The sequence below is a fragment of the Anopheles merus genome, chromosome 3L, assembly GCF_017562075.2.
Source record: "Anopheles merus strain MAF chromosome 3L, AmerM5.1, whole genome shotgun sequence".
Classification (NCBI taxonomy): domain Eukaryota; kingdom Metazoa; phylum Arthropoda; class Insecta; order Diptera; family Culicidae; genus Anopheles; species Anopheles merus.
The window spans coordinates 32,613,763-32,627,432 of record NC_054085.1 but is presented as its reverse complement, the minus strand read 5'-3'; the positions used below and the strand labels follow the sequence as shown (position 1 = coordinate 32,627,432).

Here is a 13,670-nt window from a genome sequence, read left to right as displayed (position 1 = left end):
TAATTTCTGTTTTGATCGGATGTTAAAAACTATTTCAAAAGGTTTGAAACTGTTATTTCATTCAGAATCATATCAAACGATTGATTAAGTGGCTAAAACCACCCCCTAGTTGCAAATTAACACGAAAATTAGTGATATTTTGGCTAGAAATCACGAGATTCGACTTACGCGGAAATTCGAGATACGCGGTTTTTTGCGGCCGTTTTCGGTCCCCATTAACCGTGTATCTCGGGGACCGCCTGTATATGGCACATATTTTTATCCACATGATCGTTGATGGTGCCATATGATGCAATATGTAAGTGATTTAAAAATTAATTTTTCGACCAAAAAATTACGCTTACTTAATAAAGTATGAAGCCAACGCTTAACTGAAAGTTTGTTGGGCGAAAATGACAGCCAGCTTAAAAGGTTCTACTGGCGCCCTCTCAAACACCGCCCCAGTGGCCTAATGGACAAGGCACCGGCCTCCTAAGCCGGGGATTGTGGGTTCGAGTCCCATCTGGGGTAAACATCCAGCAATCTTTTTTCGTTCTCACATGGTTCGGAGTAGTAGTTCTTGACATCCTCATCAACAAAAAACACTTATGTGACATTTTTGTAGAAAAAACTTTTATAATATTTACCGCTTCCTTGTTTCACGATATTATTACCGTGGTTTTCAGATGATGGTACATTACCTGTATATCGAAATGACTGCATTGTTCCTTTGCATTATTACTTCGACCCACAACCCCATACTAGAGCGAATGATATCCAACGCACCAAAAGCAACTCTCCAATACACACACAGTTCACCCATCCACTGGTAGCCACCATATGCACTAGAACAATAACTTTAACTGCCACTCAACACTTAATTATTCACAATTAACACAATGTTGCGAACATTTTAAAGCATAAATTGCTCTTTCATTGCAATGCTTCTATACGCTCCTTTCCAGCATTAGCTTTGTATGAGGAAACAATGCAAATGGCGTAATGAACTAGACGTCAGCCGCTTGCTCCGATTTTGACAGCTAGTTTATCATGGTTTCCTTTGGCGAGCATCATTTGCATTCGTACATCTATTTCCGTGTAATGCTAATTTGTGTAGTGCTTTTGAGGTATGTTCCGGTATCGTTTCTTGTGCGATTGTTGAGTGATACAAAGTATCGAAATACATGTACGTATGAACGAGAAGACATATATTGCTCCTAATATGGATAGTTAAAAATTGAACAACGCCGCATGATATTGAATCCTCTACTCTCCCACACTTGGCAGATTAGTTCTCGCGGCAGACGACAGACAACGGATGAAAGTTGTGTAACACCATCCGGGAGATGTGTGAAGTTGTGCATAACCAGCTTTTTTTTTGTTTGGCAAGGACGTCCATTTTGGGTAATGTTCCAAAAAGTGATCGGAGATCATTTAAGCGTGTCTGTTGAGAAGATTTTAATCACATCCGTACCCATCTTGTTTCTTTTTTAGGTTGAGATAGATTTCTTAATGCATCTCCATGATGGCGATGCATCCTACTTCATCCCGGTGCGGTGCGTGTGTCTCCGTGTGTTGGCCATCTTTGCTCCCAGACGCGCGCAACTTATGAATGGGCAAACCCGTACCGACCACGCACACGGATATGGTGCGCCATATACCGAAGGCAAGCGAATAAGGTACCAAAAGGCAGCCCGGGAAGACAGACACCCACTCCCCACGCAGAGGTAAAACAGGCCCGGGTGGGGAACCGTAGACAGGAAAACAAACAAGGAACCGCACAACAATTCATTCACATCCGCCTCATCGACAGTGTGGTGGCGGCAGGTAGCTAACCTTCTCTCAGCAACATCCCAAAATCGCGACCGCGGTCGGTGACATTTCGACTGCCGGATCTGGCCGGTGGGTGGGTGGGGAGGTGTTTCGCGCCAACACCATTTCACACGAACCCAGCGGCCGGACGCGCGTGCTGCAGTGTGCATTGGATCGTGGATCCGCTGGTGTGTGCGTGTCTCGCACACGACGCAATGGAAGTCACGCAATCCTTCCGCCACCAAAATACGTGCGCGCGCGCGTGTCACACCGTTTTGCGTCACGGCGCAAATCGTTTGACAAATTGAGATATTTGAAGAGAGTGAGAGAGAGAGAGAGAGTTACAACAGCCTCAACACAATTTATGACGGATCTTGTGGCGCGCAGCGTTCGGACACTTTCGATTTCGTGCGGCACACACCCGCTTTGCGCTTTCGCTTTCGTTTGCGGCCCCCAGCCACGGATGGCTTACGAGCGCGCGCATGGAGACCACCTTGCAATGCGCCGATTTTGTGGCCCCTCGCAACTTCAATCTTTTATACCGACGCCACGTGTGTGTGTCATTAGAAAATTGCTACTATTTGGCATTATTTGGGCCGCTACTGGGGATTGCATTTTTTTTTGCTACAATGATTTACGAGTGATGTGAGCGCGGCTACCACCACCAACCTCCTGGTTGATTTACCACCCATGCCAACCGGCCGGGGGGAGACCAATTAATTTCGGCTAGGTGCGAATCGCCCACCAAATGCGGTTGTAACGGCGATCGGCGGGGCGAGTCCGATCCACGTGGGATTAATCGAGTGTGAAAATAATTGCCCCATTTTTCCCGACTGCCTGCTTGGCCTGTTGTTTAAATCGAATGCCCGGCCGCGGTTTAGTGTATCACTTAAAGTGGCGAAATGTGATGTTATGTGAGGGATGTGTTGGAGCCGGAGAAAGAGACTGAAAAGGCATTACAAAAACGGCTTTAGCTGCAACGATTTGTTTCGTTTGATGTCGGTCTGGGTAGGGAAATGCAGGAACCTTCATGGGAGTTCCCAAGGGGGGCACATGCTGTTGTGTCCCCATCGTATGCAAATGGGCTTGCCTATAAAATGGGTTTTATGTACATTGTTTTTTATTCCTCCACTTTCCCCTGAGGGAATTGGCAATCCTTAATCCATCATCCGATTAGCCGTCTCGAATAATCAAAATCCGTGCTTTGTACCATGGTCGGGAGAGTGTCCTGTAAGGGGGACACAAGTCCGTTTTTCTGCTTTTAGAGTCATCGTTGCATCGTTACTGGATGGAAGCTGCTGCAAACGGTCCAAACACCGGGACAGGTCAATCAACCTTCCTCCCTGGGGGCAACTGAACAGGGCAGACCAGAGTGATGAACGTGAAAAATCCGGTCAACATCATCCATTTATCTAGCTGAGGTCCTCTTTTTAGGCCGCATTTTTGCTGCCACATGACATCAAAAGAATGTCATCAGGCCACGATGTTGTTGTTGTTGAATGGTCCTTCGGGGATCTGTGCACACCACATTGAGCGTTTATTGATTAGAAGAGACACAATCAATCTTTTTTTTTTCTGTGCAATTTGTGCAGCATATTGCAATGAAAATCGTGTCGCTTTGTTGTTCTTTGGGCGTTACAGAAAAGCATAGCAAAGAGCATAACAGCAGGCTGCGGTGTGGGGTGGGAAAAGGGCTGCATAACCGTTACGGCTTGCGGTGGTGATAGTACGACTCACTCTCGGTAGATGGCGGAGCAAACAGTAGGGAGTGTGGTGGTGGAACAAGCATGTGGCTCGTTGGTCTAGGGGTATGATTCTCGCTTCGGGTGCGAGAGGTCCCGGGTTCAATTCCCGGACGAGCCCGAGATTGTGGAGATCTTTTTTGTCGTTTTTCGACTGTGAGAGAGGGTTATTGTTGCTGAAGGGGGAAATTTTACTTTCTTTTAATGTATCCGGTTGTGTTTAACCCCTCCGCTTGTGACACACTTCTTCGTGTACGGCTTTCTACTAAGGGAGGGCCTTGCTCATTGGCCATCTCGCAAGGTCGTGTCGCACGCCGGGCCGGGGGTGAACTGACAAATCACGAAAGCGAAAGATATGCGATATTATGTACGCACCGCATTCCTCTGCTGTAACCGGGACGAGCCCCGTTGGACAGTTGGACTGTTTTTAGGGCCACACTTTGCATACCTGCCTTGCGCACTTTCATCTTTCGTGTCTTTCTCTGGCTCTGTGTGCGTCATCCCATTTTTAACAGTTTCTCTTCTTTCGGGGATGCTTATCGGAAGGAAACGGATTAACGGACCCATGGGTGCTGCATCCGTCACGTGGTGGCTGCTGGGATTGGGAATGATTTATAAACTCCACACACCCAACAAACTCTCTCCCCGGGGGGTGGTGGGCAGGGCTGTTGCGTGTAATATCCAAATGGGAGAATGGTGGAAAGGATGGGAATGCGTTTCATCATTTGTTAAACTGCCATGGGTTTTCAATTGCGCGGTTACGCGGTTGTTTGTATATCATTCATGATTTTTGCTGGGTTCGTTCGCTTTCTTTCGCGGGTTTGTTACGCGGGGTTGCATTTTTTCTGTTTGTTTGTTTGTGCACACACGCAAATACGCTCATTCTCTCTCTATCTCTCTCTCTCTTCGCTCCCTCGCGGGTGCGGTTTTGGGCAGGTGGGTGTGTGTGCTCGCCCGTTCAAGCACATGTGGGACCTATCCCGGATGTGACGGTTTCGGTCTGATTGCCGGTGGCGTAATCAGCTGGTTTCGAGGAAGAAGGGTGGTCATACTTGAAGCGATTGTTGAAGATGGGCGTACATATGATGCCAAATGGGCGAAAATTTGGCACTTTGGGGGCATGGTTTGGGTTGAAGATTTCGGTTGGCAAACGCTTTGAGAGGATAGTTGAGGACAAATTGCTGGTCCATAAAGAGTGTTTAAAAATGTAATTTTGGGTTGTTGCTGTTGATCATTGATGATGACCTTTAAACCAGCTGAACTTCATATTGAAGAGTGCAGCAGGTTGAGGAGCTAAGAAAGTATAACAAAAAACTCTTTTAATGTTGCTTACCTTACCCAATTCTAGCTAATTTAATGTCGATCTGAATAAATGACAAGATAATGAGATTAAAGCAATCATGATTTTCATTTAAAAAAAAAAACAACAATAACATATATAACAATAAGATTTATGAAGTTATTTAAAAGGGAAAAGAAGAGAAGCTGGGAAGCTTTAAATAAATTATGAACGTAAATAAGTACGTAATAAAAGTTATTATTTGATAGTTCAGCGAAATCAGGGAACATTTAGCAGAAAAAAAAGAAAATACAGTAGAACAGAAAAGAGAGGGCAAAACACATAAAACAGGAACTTCACAGTAAATAATAAACGGAAATACCTTTAGGCCGGATCGCTGTCCAACGGTAATGTTTGTATTATAAAACAAAAAATGCTGTGATTGTAACAATGTAACTGTGACATTATTAAAATATACAAAAACACTATTAATTGCCTTACCTTATGTCAAATATATGTCGAACGTACCCAAAGCAACCAATAACAGATCATATGAGTTTCCATTGTTATTGTTGAAATGCATTTGACGGTATTGAATAGTTTGCTCATGGTGTTGAGCTGGCTAGAGAAACCCTGTAAACGCACTTATATTTTTGGAATACATTTTGGAGGTATTTATTTTATTTTATTTATTTCTTTTTACACCTTTTTTGTTACTCATCATTACAGGGTTTTCCGAGTAAATTTCCAATTTTAACTACAAGAAAAAAAAATCATTGCTTCGATATGTTGTTCAACAGCTGTCAAATCTGGTATTTTCACCACAATTATAGTTCAGTTCATCCACATGATTTTCAACACGTCTCAAGCTGAATTAAGTTTTACAGTTCTTTGCAATTTGTTGAAAATCCTTTGCAATGACTGATATTTTATTGTGATGTCAATACAATATGTGAAAGCGGTTGAAAAACATCTTGCTGGCAGTGTATAATAATCCCTGGATCCTTGTTAAAAAATGAGAAATGCGTTATTAAGGAGTCGCATCAGACTGCTGGGTATATCGCGAGACATTTTCGCGTGTGTGTGTCTCAAACTCGTTTAATATTGACGGGAAGGTCCACATTATGCAACAATCGAACGTACTTCGTAACTTCATATTGAAGTTGTGCGTCTAGTACATCGAACTCGTCGTTTTGTGCACAAAAATATTACCTTTATTTCATTTAAATCAGATTTTGGTGGTATTGGTCTTCTTCAACGATGCTGTAACACCGTTTAGAATCCATTTACACCGATATGGTATGTCAGTTGTAGTTTATAATAATTTGCGTGTTTCCTGTTAAAGAGAAGAAGATGTTAATTGGCATTACAAAGACAGGGAAAATCATGCCCGCCTATGCTTCATTCGTATAGCTATCCGTATAGATGTCATCATCATCATTCAATATGCATGCCCATTTATTATGTTTTTCATTCGTTCGCGCACGTTCAAGTCACTGCACGTTACAAGCACAAGCGCGTTATCTCAAATCTTACCATCATTTCTCACTCTTTTGCGTGTAAAAGATGTCCGAATTAGTCTTACATTCCTTGTACAGGCATCCGTTATAAGTAGAGAAGAATGTTAAGCCTTGGAGCGCTGCCACTTGCTTCCACTTCATAATCAATTTCCCCGTCTTTGCAGAGCTATGGTTGGGGACAAAAAAGATTTAAATATATCAACGCTTACCTACCTCAAAATACCGAAACAAGCATCTTGCCTGGAACACAGCTAAAGACAAACGTTTGCAGTGCATCTTCATTTTTATTACACCGGCGGCGCACATGTGCTAAAACTACAGCCTCAAAATCCTAGTGTTGCAGTGCCAACTTACCACGCTGCTGCTGCTGCTGCATTCCCAATGCCGGAAACCGGTTACAAAGCCATAAGCCGCCGCCGTCGCCATCGCTTGTAATTATTTAAATCCACTCCATAAACTTACAGTGTGACGCACAGCAACTAACCTTAAACAAAAAAAAAGTCCCACCGTCGCTGCCGAAACTTGGGTCGCTGGACCCAAGATCGGTATCACACACACACACACCCGGAGAAGAGCAGACAAGAAGACACAGCAGAAGAGTGCACCAATGGAGTTCATTGTACTGTATCTCTTCCTCGCTCTCTCTCGCAAACCGGTCACGTTACATCTCTACGAGCTTTTTCGGGTGTCTGATGGCCTCCTTTTGCCTCCTCACTCCTCCCCTCACGAAACACGATCGGTGACGATAAAATTGCAGTAAATCTGCAACCGTACAACAATCGGTGTACGACAACCAAACCCGAGCAGCCTTCTGGGGGCCTTCGCTCTGTAAGCTACGATTTGATTTGTGAATGCGTAACTTGCACAAAATCTACTGCTTCCGGTGTGCCGGGAAGTTCCTTCTTCTTCCCCCCAAAAGGAGCATGAGTGTGTTTGTGTCAGAATTCCGGGTAGGCTTGCCAGGATGCAAAGAAAGCCGCGAAAGCTCCTCGTTACCCCATTTTTTTTGGGCATGGCAATGGAAGGAGAAGGAGGAACACACTTTCGTACGCAGTTGGCAACGTTCCATGGGTCTCCTGGGAGGGTAAGGAGCACAATCCTCCCAGCTGTTCTGCGGGAATGCCCAGCCTTGTCCCGTGCTCTCCCGGGCGAAGGCAAGATTTATCGTGTATTATCACAAACCAAAGACATTTCCAAAGGACCCAAGAGGATGGAGAGCGGCGGAAGTGGGAAGCCCTGTTAGCTCAACCTCATCGTTAGTGAAATTGGTCGGGATTTTTGGGGGGGAAGCTTTTTGTACACACAAAGCACCGGACAGGACACAAACAAGCCCGCCCCGAAGGGAAAGTGCACACTGTACGCGTGTGCATAAATGCAGCTTCTTTTAGCCGCCGAGCATTAATGTTTATCCTTTTATTTTAGGGGATGACCTACAAAAAACTCAACATTGCTCCAGCGGGAAGAAGTGCGGTGGATTGTCGCTCCTCGGATAGAGAAGCGCGTGCGAGTAACTTTACGATGGCTCGAATGGCACGGGGCCTGACTTATCATGCTACAGTACTTCATTCGCCCATCGGACAAAACGACAACAACAAAAAATGCTGAAAGACACACACAAACACACACACATACACCGGATGTACACCGGAATCCGTGCAAACCGTGCTGGGTTCCCCTGAGCGGTTGCCACGGTCTGCAGGGACAAGGCGACAGGGCCGGACCTGTTTACGACTTACTGCAGCGCGCGGCTGTCACCTTCCGGAGCGGCAGCAAACAGCAAAGCCGCCGTCCCCATTGCCCTTCCGGACACCGGGGGGAAGCCGGCCCGCCGGCCAAATTATCCCTCATTGCGTGATTGTGGCGATGGGGAGAAGGTTTGTTGTTTTGGCACTGCAGATTTTCAATTTTCCCAATGCAGATAACCACCCCTTGGAAGATGATGTGCCGGGAGGGGAGGGATTGCGTTTATTTTTAGTATTTTTTTTTTAGGGGAAGCCGGTTTAATATTTCTGCATCAACACCGTTTCGGGTGTGTGTGTGTACGGACCGCGGGAAGGAAACCATACCCGTTCCCGTTTACGTCCGGTTCCATTTCCGGTCGTGCTTGTGGCGACCACTAAACCTGCTGCTGCTGCTGCTGTTGCACACTAAACCAAAGAAAAGCGTCCCCAAAGGGGAGGACGAAACGAATGTGGAGTAAATATTGACCTATATCGCTTCGCACACGGTGCGCTATTGCAGATTCGGCCTGTTCGCCAATGGGAATGAGAAAAGGGAAGCGCTGACCACCAATCTGTGGTTGGGAGTGTTCCATCCCCAATTTTTACCCGTTGATTGCTTAGCCGCTCGCTCCCTTCCTAAAAAGCTTTATGTCCTCACCGAAGGGGCTGATGTTTTGCTTTTAATGTCCAATTCCTTCCCGGCTCGTCACGGCCGTATGATATGGAATGGGCCGGATTGGACTAAAATACGTTAGCGGATTATATTTTATTTGCCTCCTCGCGTCACCATTTGTTGTGGAGGCTGTGTGTGTGTGCGTTTTGCGAGGTACCATTTTTATGCACTCACACACCACCACCACGGATGCAGCTATAAATTTATCTCTGGCTGGATTGTTGTAAATAAATCTACCGTGACTGCCGCGAACCAGCAGTGTACGGCATATGCGGACGGTGGTTTTAGGCGCTTATGGAGTTCCCCCCCCCCCCATTCGTAGAGAATAATTCTATTTTCACAACTTGGTTGGTGGCGCTTGTGTACCTTATGTTTTGGGGATTTTTGTTGTGTGGAACATTATCTATGGAAAGGCCTAACAAAAAAAAAATTGGGACAATATCACAACCCGCACGGTGATGCTGTCTATCGTTTCAATCGAAGCAGGGTTCGTTTGCGGAAGATCGTGAACCTTACCATCGAAGCGCGTTGTGGAGTCCTGGTCCTGGGTTTTTTTCTGATCCTTTTTTCTATAAACTGTTCAACGTTCAAGTAAAAACGGCACGGTCCAACGATATCACGTCCTGTGGCTAGTGATGTGAAAAATGAAGTGTTTGGGTGAATTGATTGCGGCTAGCTGCAAGATTGTCTGGAATCGATTTCGAAGAACAGGTCAGCAATCAGTTTTTCGGATTCGTTTCCGAAATTGGAATCAATTCTGTAATTGAAATCGACTCCGGAATTGAAATCGAATTCGGAATTGAAATCGAATCCGGAATCAGAACCGGCTCCTGAAATGGGCTCCGGAACAGGCTTCGGAAAAGGCTTCGGAATCGGAATTGGAATCGGCTCTGAAATCGGAGTCGACTCCGATTATGGAATCGAAATCAGTTTTGAAATTATAATCGTCTCCGGAATAGGTATCATCTCCAGAATCGAACCAGTTTTGGGCATCTTCATAAGAATAAGCTTTTGGGTCGTATCTACAATTGTATCGTTAGCCTCAAATATTCGAATATATGAATACTCGCCAACTGATTCCACTTGTGAATTTTCTGATTTAAATTTAGAATTGATTATGATTCCGACACCAATTCCAATTCCCGAGCCGATTCTGGAGCTGATTGCGACTACGATGCCGACCTCGGAGGCAGAATCGTAGTCAACACTGGAATCATTTGCAGAGTTGAAATCAGCTCCGGAATCGATTCCGAACCCGGAATCTGGTAGTTCTGATTCGGAGCTCCCACCACTAGTGTCCTGTCTGATGTTTGGTTAGGCCATTTTGATGGCCATTTTTGCGCCGGCACTTTTTTAAAGGACACAACACTTTTTTAAAGGTGGTGGCTGGCGGGGCACCCCGGGTGTGGACAGTGTCATGAAATATTGGTAGAAAAATGATAACCACACCCCCCAGTTGCTATGTGCGGTGTGTGCGGTGGATTTTATGTTGGGACCTGTGCCCTTTTTATGTTTTTTTCGCCACATGGTCTTGGTACCTGTTTGCCACAGTTTTGCCATGGTGTGTAAATGCCGCATTTCAATCGCTCTATCGCCGGCTATATCGTGCGTACGTGCGTGCCCTGACGGGTCGGTGAGATTGGGGCTGCGTTAGCAAATAAATTATAAAACGATGCAACAGGAGCATCTCGTGTGGAGACACTTTGGGGGGGGGGGGGGGGGGGGGGGGGTTGCAGGTCTGGGCCAATTGATATGGGATTTTTCACCACGTCATGTAGCGTCCCCCTGGTTTTGGCCTTTGAAAAGTGGTTGATTGTACCGATTTGTTTTTTTTTTTACATGTGTTAGTTACATTGTGCTATCCGAAAGATTAGGATGTGTTGGAAAGCTTACCTGGTGTTTGCTACCATTTGCACTCTATCTCTTTATATAGCTGCAGGGTTAAAAAGTTTTTTCGTGTTACGTGTTACTTATGTGTGGTACACAAACACACACACACACACACACAGCAAAAAACATTGTCCTTTTGCCTTTTGTGTGGCTTACTTTTGTGGTAAATGTTCACGTGCGCCACGTCAAAAAGTGTAACCGTAAATGTACCGTTGTGTCTTTTCCTCCCGCCTCCATTTTTCCCTTCGCCCCGATTGTGATCGATTTTTAACGCCTGCTGGAAGCAATTTGATAAATGACCATTTAGATTATGGCTGCTGCATGTGCCTTTTGCTCTTTTTTGCACTTTTTTTTATTACTATTTGTGTTATCTACCAAGCACCCGGGCTTGGACTTTATCGGGCTGATGGTGGCTTTTGGTGCACCGATGCGCCGATAGATAGTATTATTTATGGGCTTGATGAAATGTGATCCACCACTGCATTGCCAATGGTGGTGGCAATATCGCTTGCCAACCGGAACGTGATGTAACGTGGCAGCTGCCCGAACGGTTCAGCGCCAATCAATCGGGCAAGCGTAATGGGCAAACCAAAATCTGCTTTACAATTAGGTTTAAAAAATGTGTTTAAATTTTTTTGTAAAATTGTTTTATTTTCAATTTACTCCACTTTTTAAATACGATGTTCTTTTCAAATTTGAATGAAATATGGTGGAAATCGTATCAATCAGTCCATGTTTACATCAACAACATCAACATTTAACTGTTAGTGAAAGACAGTTCAAGCGTTTTATCTGAGATAAAATTGGAAACAAAATTGGTCACTAGATTCTATATAAGGATTCGAGGAAATATTCTATACATGAACTAATTGTATTACAGGTAAGTGTCTCCGAGAGTTACGCTTGGAGTTACGCTTCTTCTAGTTCTTTTGGTCCAATAACCGTAGTAGGTCAAGAGACCTGCCACCTGCCTGTCCACCTACTACTACTAGTTGACTTAGCTTTCAGTGACTTAATGATTACAATATTCATGATGCAGAATAGTCAGTCAAATGACAAGTCCAGGTCCAGTCCAGTCCAGTCCAGTCAGGGCACGGTTCCCCATTCAGGGCTTGAACTTGGAACCTATGACGGACATGTTTTTGAGTGGTACCACTTAACGACTGTACCACCAGACCAGCGCTTGAACGATATGCATTTTTCAAAATTTAACAACTCCTTGAGCCAATTCTACTGATTTCACCCATTAATTGTCCAATCCAAAATCAATTCCCTTCAAGTCGAATTTAAAGACTCTTTCAAGAATGTTTACAAATTGTAATATTTAGTCAGGATTATATCAAAATAAAACAAATTACACAAAAACTAGTGTCATTTAGGCTTTAAAGCGTGAAATTCGACTTACGCGGAAATTCAAGATACGTGGTATTTTGAGACCATTTCAGTCGCCATGTAGTAATCATAGATTCCTTTAATTTATCAAATTAAACTGTACAATGTGCAGCAGAATTATTTTTGATAAAAGATAAACCAATTTTTGTTGAACAGTTGAACAGTAGTCATAAAATACTAACTTGAGTGGGAACAGCACTTCTTAGAATATATATAAAGGCTATATAACTATATAAAGGCAAATATCAGGAACTAGGTTGTGAATAAAAATTGGAATAAAAGTGAATGAAAAACACAAATACGACAAAGCTATCAAAAGCTTGCAATACATATTATCAATCCCGTGACGTTGTATCGAATCTAGTAATACTTTATCACTATTGCTCAGTGATATCACTCATTGACGATTTATGTAATTATGTAATTATTATAAATTACAGTTGCATTTTTAAAAATGTGTGATGTTTTTTTCTTTCTTCACACGAGCTCGAAGTATGTACTGTCAATCGTAGAACAAACTTTTTGATAAACCCAACAAATTTCCACCACAGTACATCATAACAACAGTACACGTGCCCGTGCTCAACAGCAGTGTTGCTGGACAATAATCACGACAATTTATTGATTCGGGATAAATCAACAGCATACAGAGGCTTAATTCCCTCGGCACGCATTGGTTAAATCGTTCACTATCGGGCGTCAATGTGATTGTGAAACATAAGCCGTTGCAACAAAAAAAAAAGAAGAGGATAAAATCAATTCGAACGATGAACGTTTGAAAAGTATATGCCGAAATGTGTGTAGTATTTTTTATGGGACTGCAAACGACAGCAACAAAGCTTCCTTTATACTATACTGCATATCAACATAAAGCTTACTACTAAAAAAAACACTACCGCAAATGTATAATTCGCATTTCTTTTCTTTTTATTACCATCTTTCTCATCAGGATTTTATCTATACCCGCATTGGATTGAGTGGATTGAACGCGCGGGGGAATCTTTGCGTGGCGGCATTAGGAATTCTGCGCGTGACACTAAACCACTCCGAAAAGCTCGTCCAATGTCCGCAGCTTGGCGTGCAGATTGATGCAAAACTGTGCAGCAAAGATGAGCGGGAAATCGTCCTGCTGATGGTGGTGCTGGTGGCAGTAGTAGTAGTAGTAGTTTGACATAATTATAGACGTGCCTTTTTGCCGAGTAAGAGCGATACGCGATTAGCGTAGAAATTTTTGATGCTCTGACTCAAATTCTGCACGCGTTCTAGAGGGTTGAAGATACAGTAGCCGGAAAGAGGAGGTAAGTTATGTTAGGCATAGCGGACGGCAGCTGAATTGGTGATAAGCAAATGTACACGCCAGCTACTAGCATCAGCTCCAGCTCTAGTATTAGAATGTCCGGAAAGTGTTCCAGTGACGAGCTGCGTTTTCCTTTTCCCTCTTTAGTGATATTAAAAGAGGCGCAACATAAAATCTGATATGTGACCTGCCTGTGTCCCCGTTCCGGCAGGCAGCAACAGAGAGGGCGAGGACACGTTTCTGGCCGATTTGAATCGACTACTACTCATGTCCGCTTTCCTCCGCTGCCGATGACTTTTTCCGATGATTGGAATTTTTATCATCTTCAACAACTTACTCAAGGGCTGGTGCTCCTTCGAGGTTTT

At 44.1% G+C, this 13,670-nt stretch overlaps 1 long non-coding RNA gene and 2 other non-coding genes across 5 annotated transcripts; all 3 read left to right on the top strand.

The window, feature by feature from the left end:
- The first annotated feature begins 437 nt into the window (after positions 1–437).
- Positions 438–510, top strand: Trnar-ccu. The gene has a single exon. It is a non-coding gene; the product is annotated as a tRNA-Arg (tRNA).
- Positions 511–1,047: 537 nt separating this feature from the next.
- Positions 1,048–13,272, top strand: LOC121598744. Of its 3 annotated transcripts, XR_006005615.1 has the most exons (4): positions 1,048–1,165; positions 1,267–1,383; positions 1,474–1,706; positions 12,958–13,272. It is a non-coding gene; the product is annotated as an uncharacterized LOC121598744 (long non-coding RNA). The 3 variants fall into 3 exon arrangements; XR_006005616.1 differs by lacking the exon at positions 12,958–13,272 and having other exon boundaries at positions 1,272–1,383; positions 1,474–4,799; XR_006005614.1 differs by lacking the exon at positions 12,958–13,272 and having other exon boundaries at positions 1,474–4,799.
- Positions 3,583–3,654, top strand: Trnap-cgg. The gene has a single exon. It is a non-coding gene; the product is annotated as a tRNA-Pro (tRNA).
- Positions 13,273–13,670: the final 398 nt, after the last annotated feature.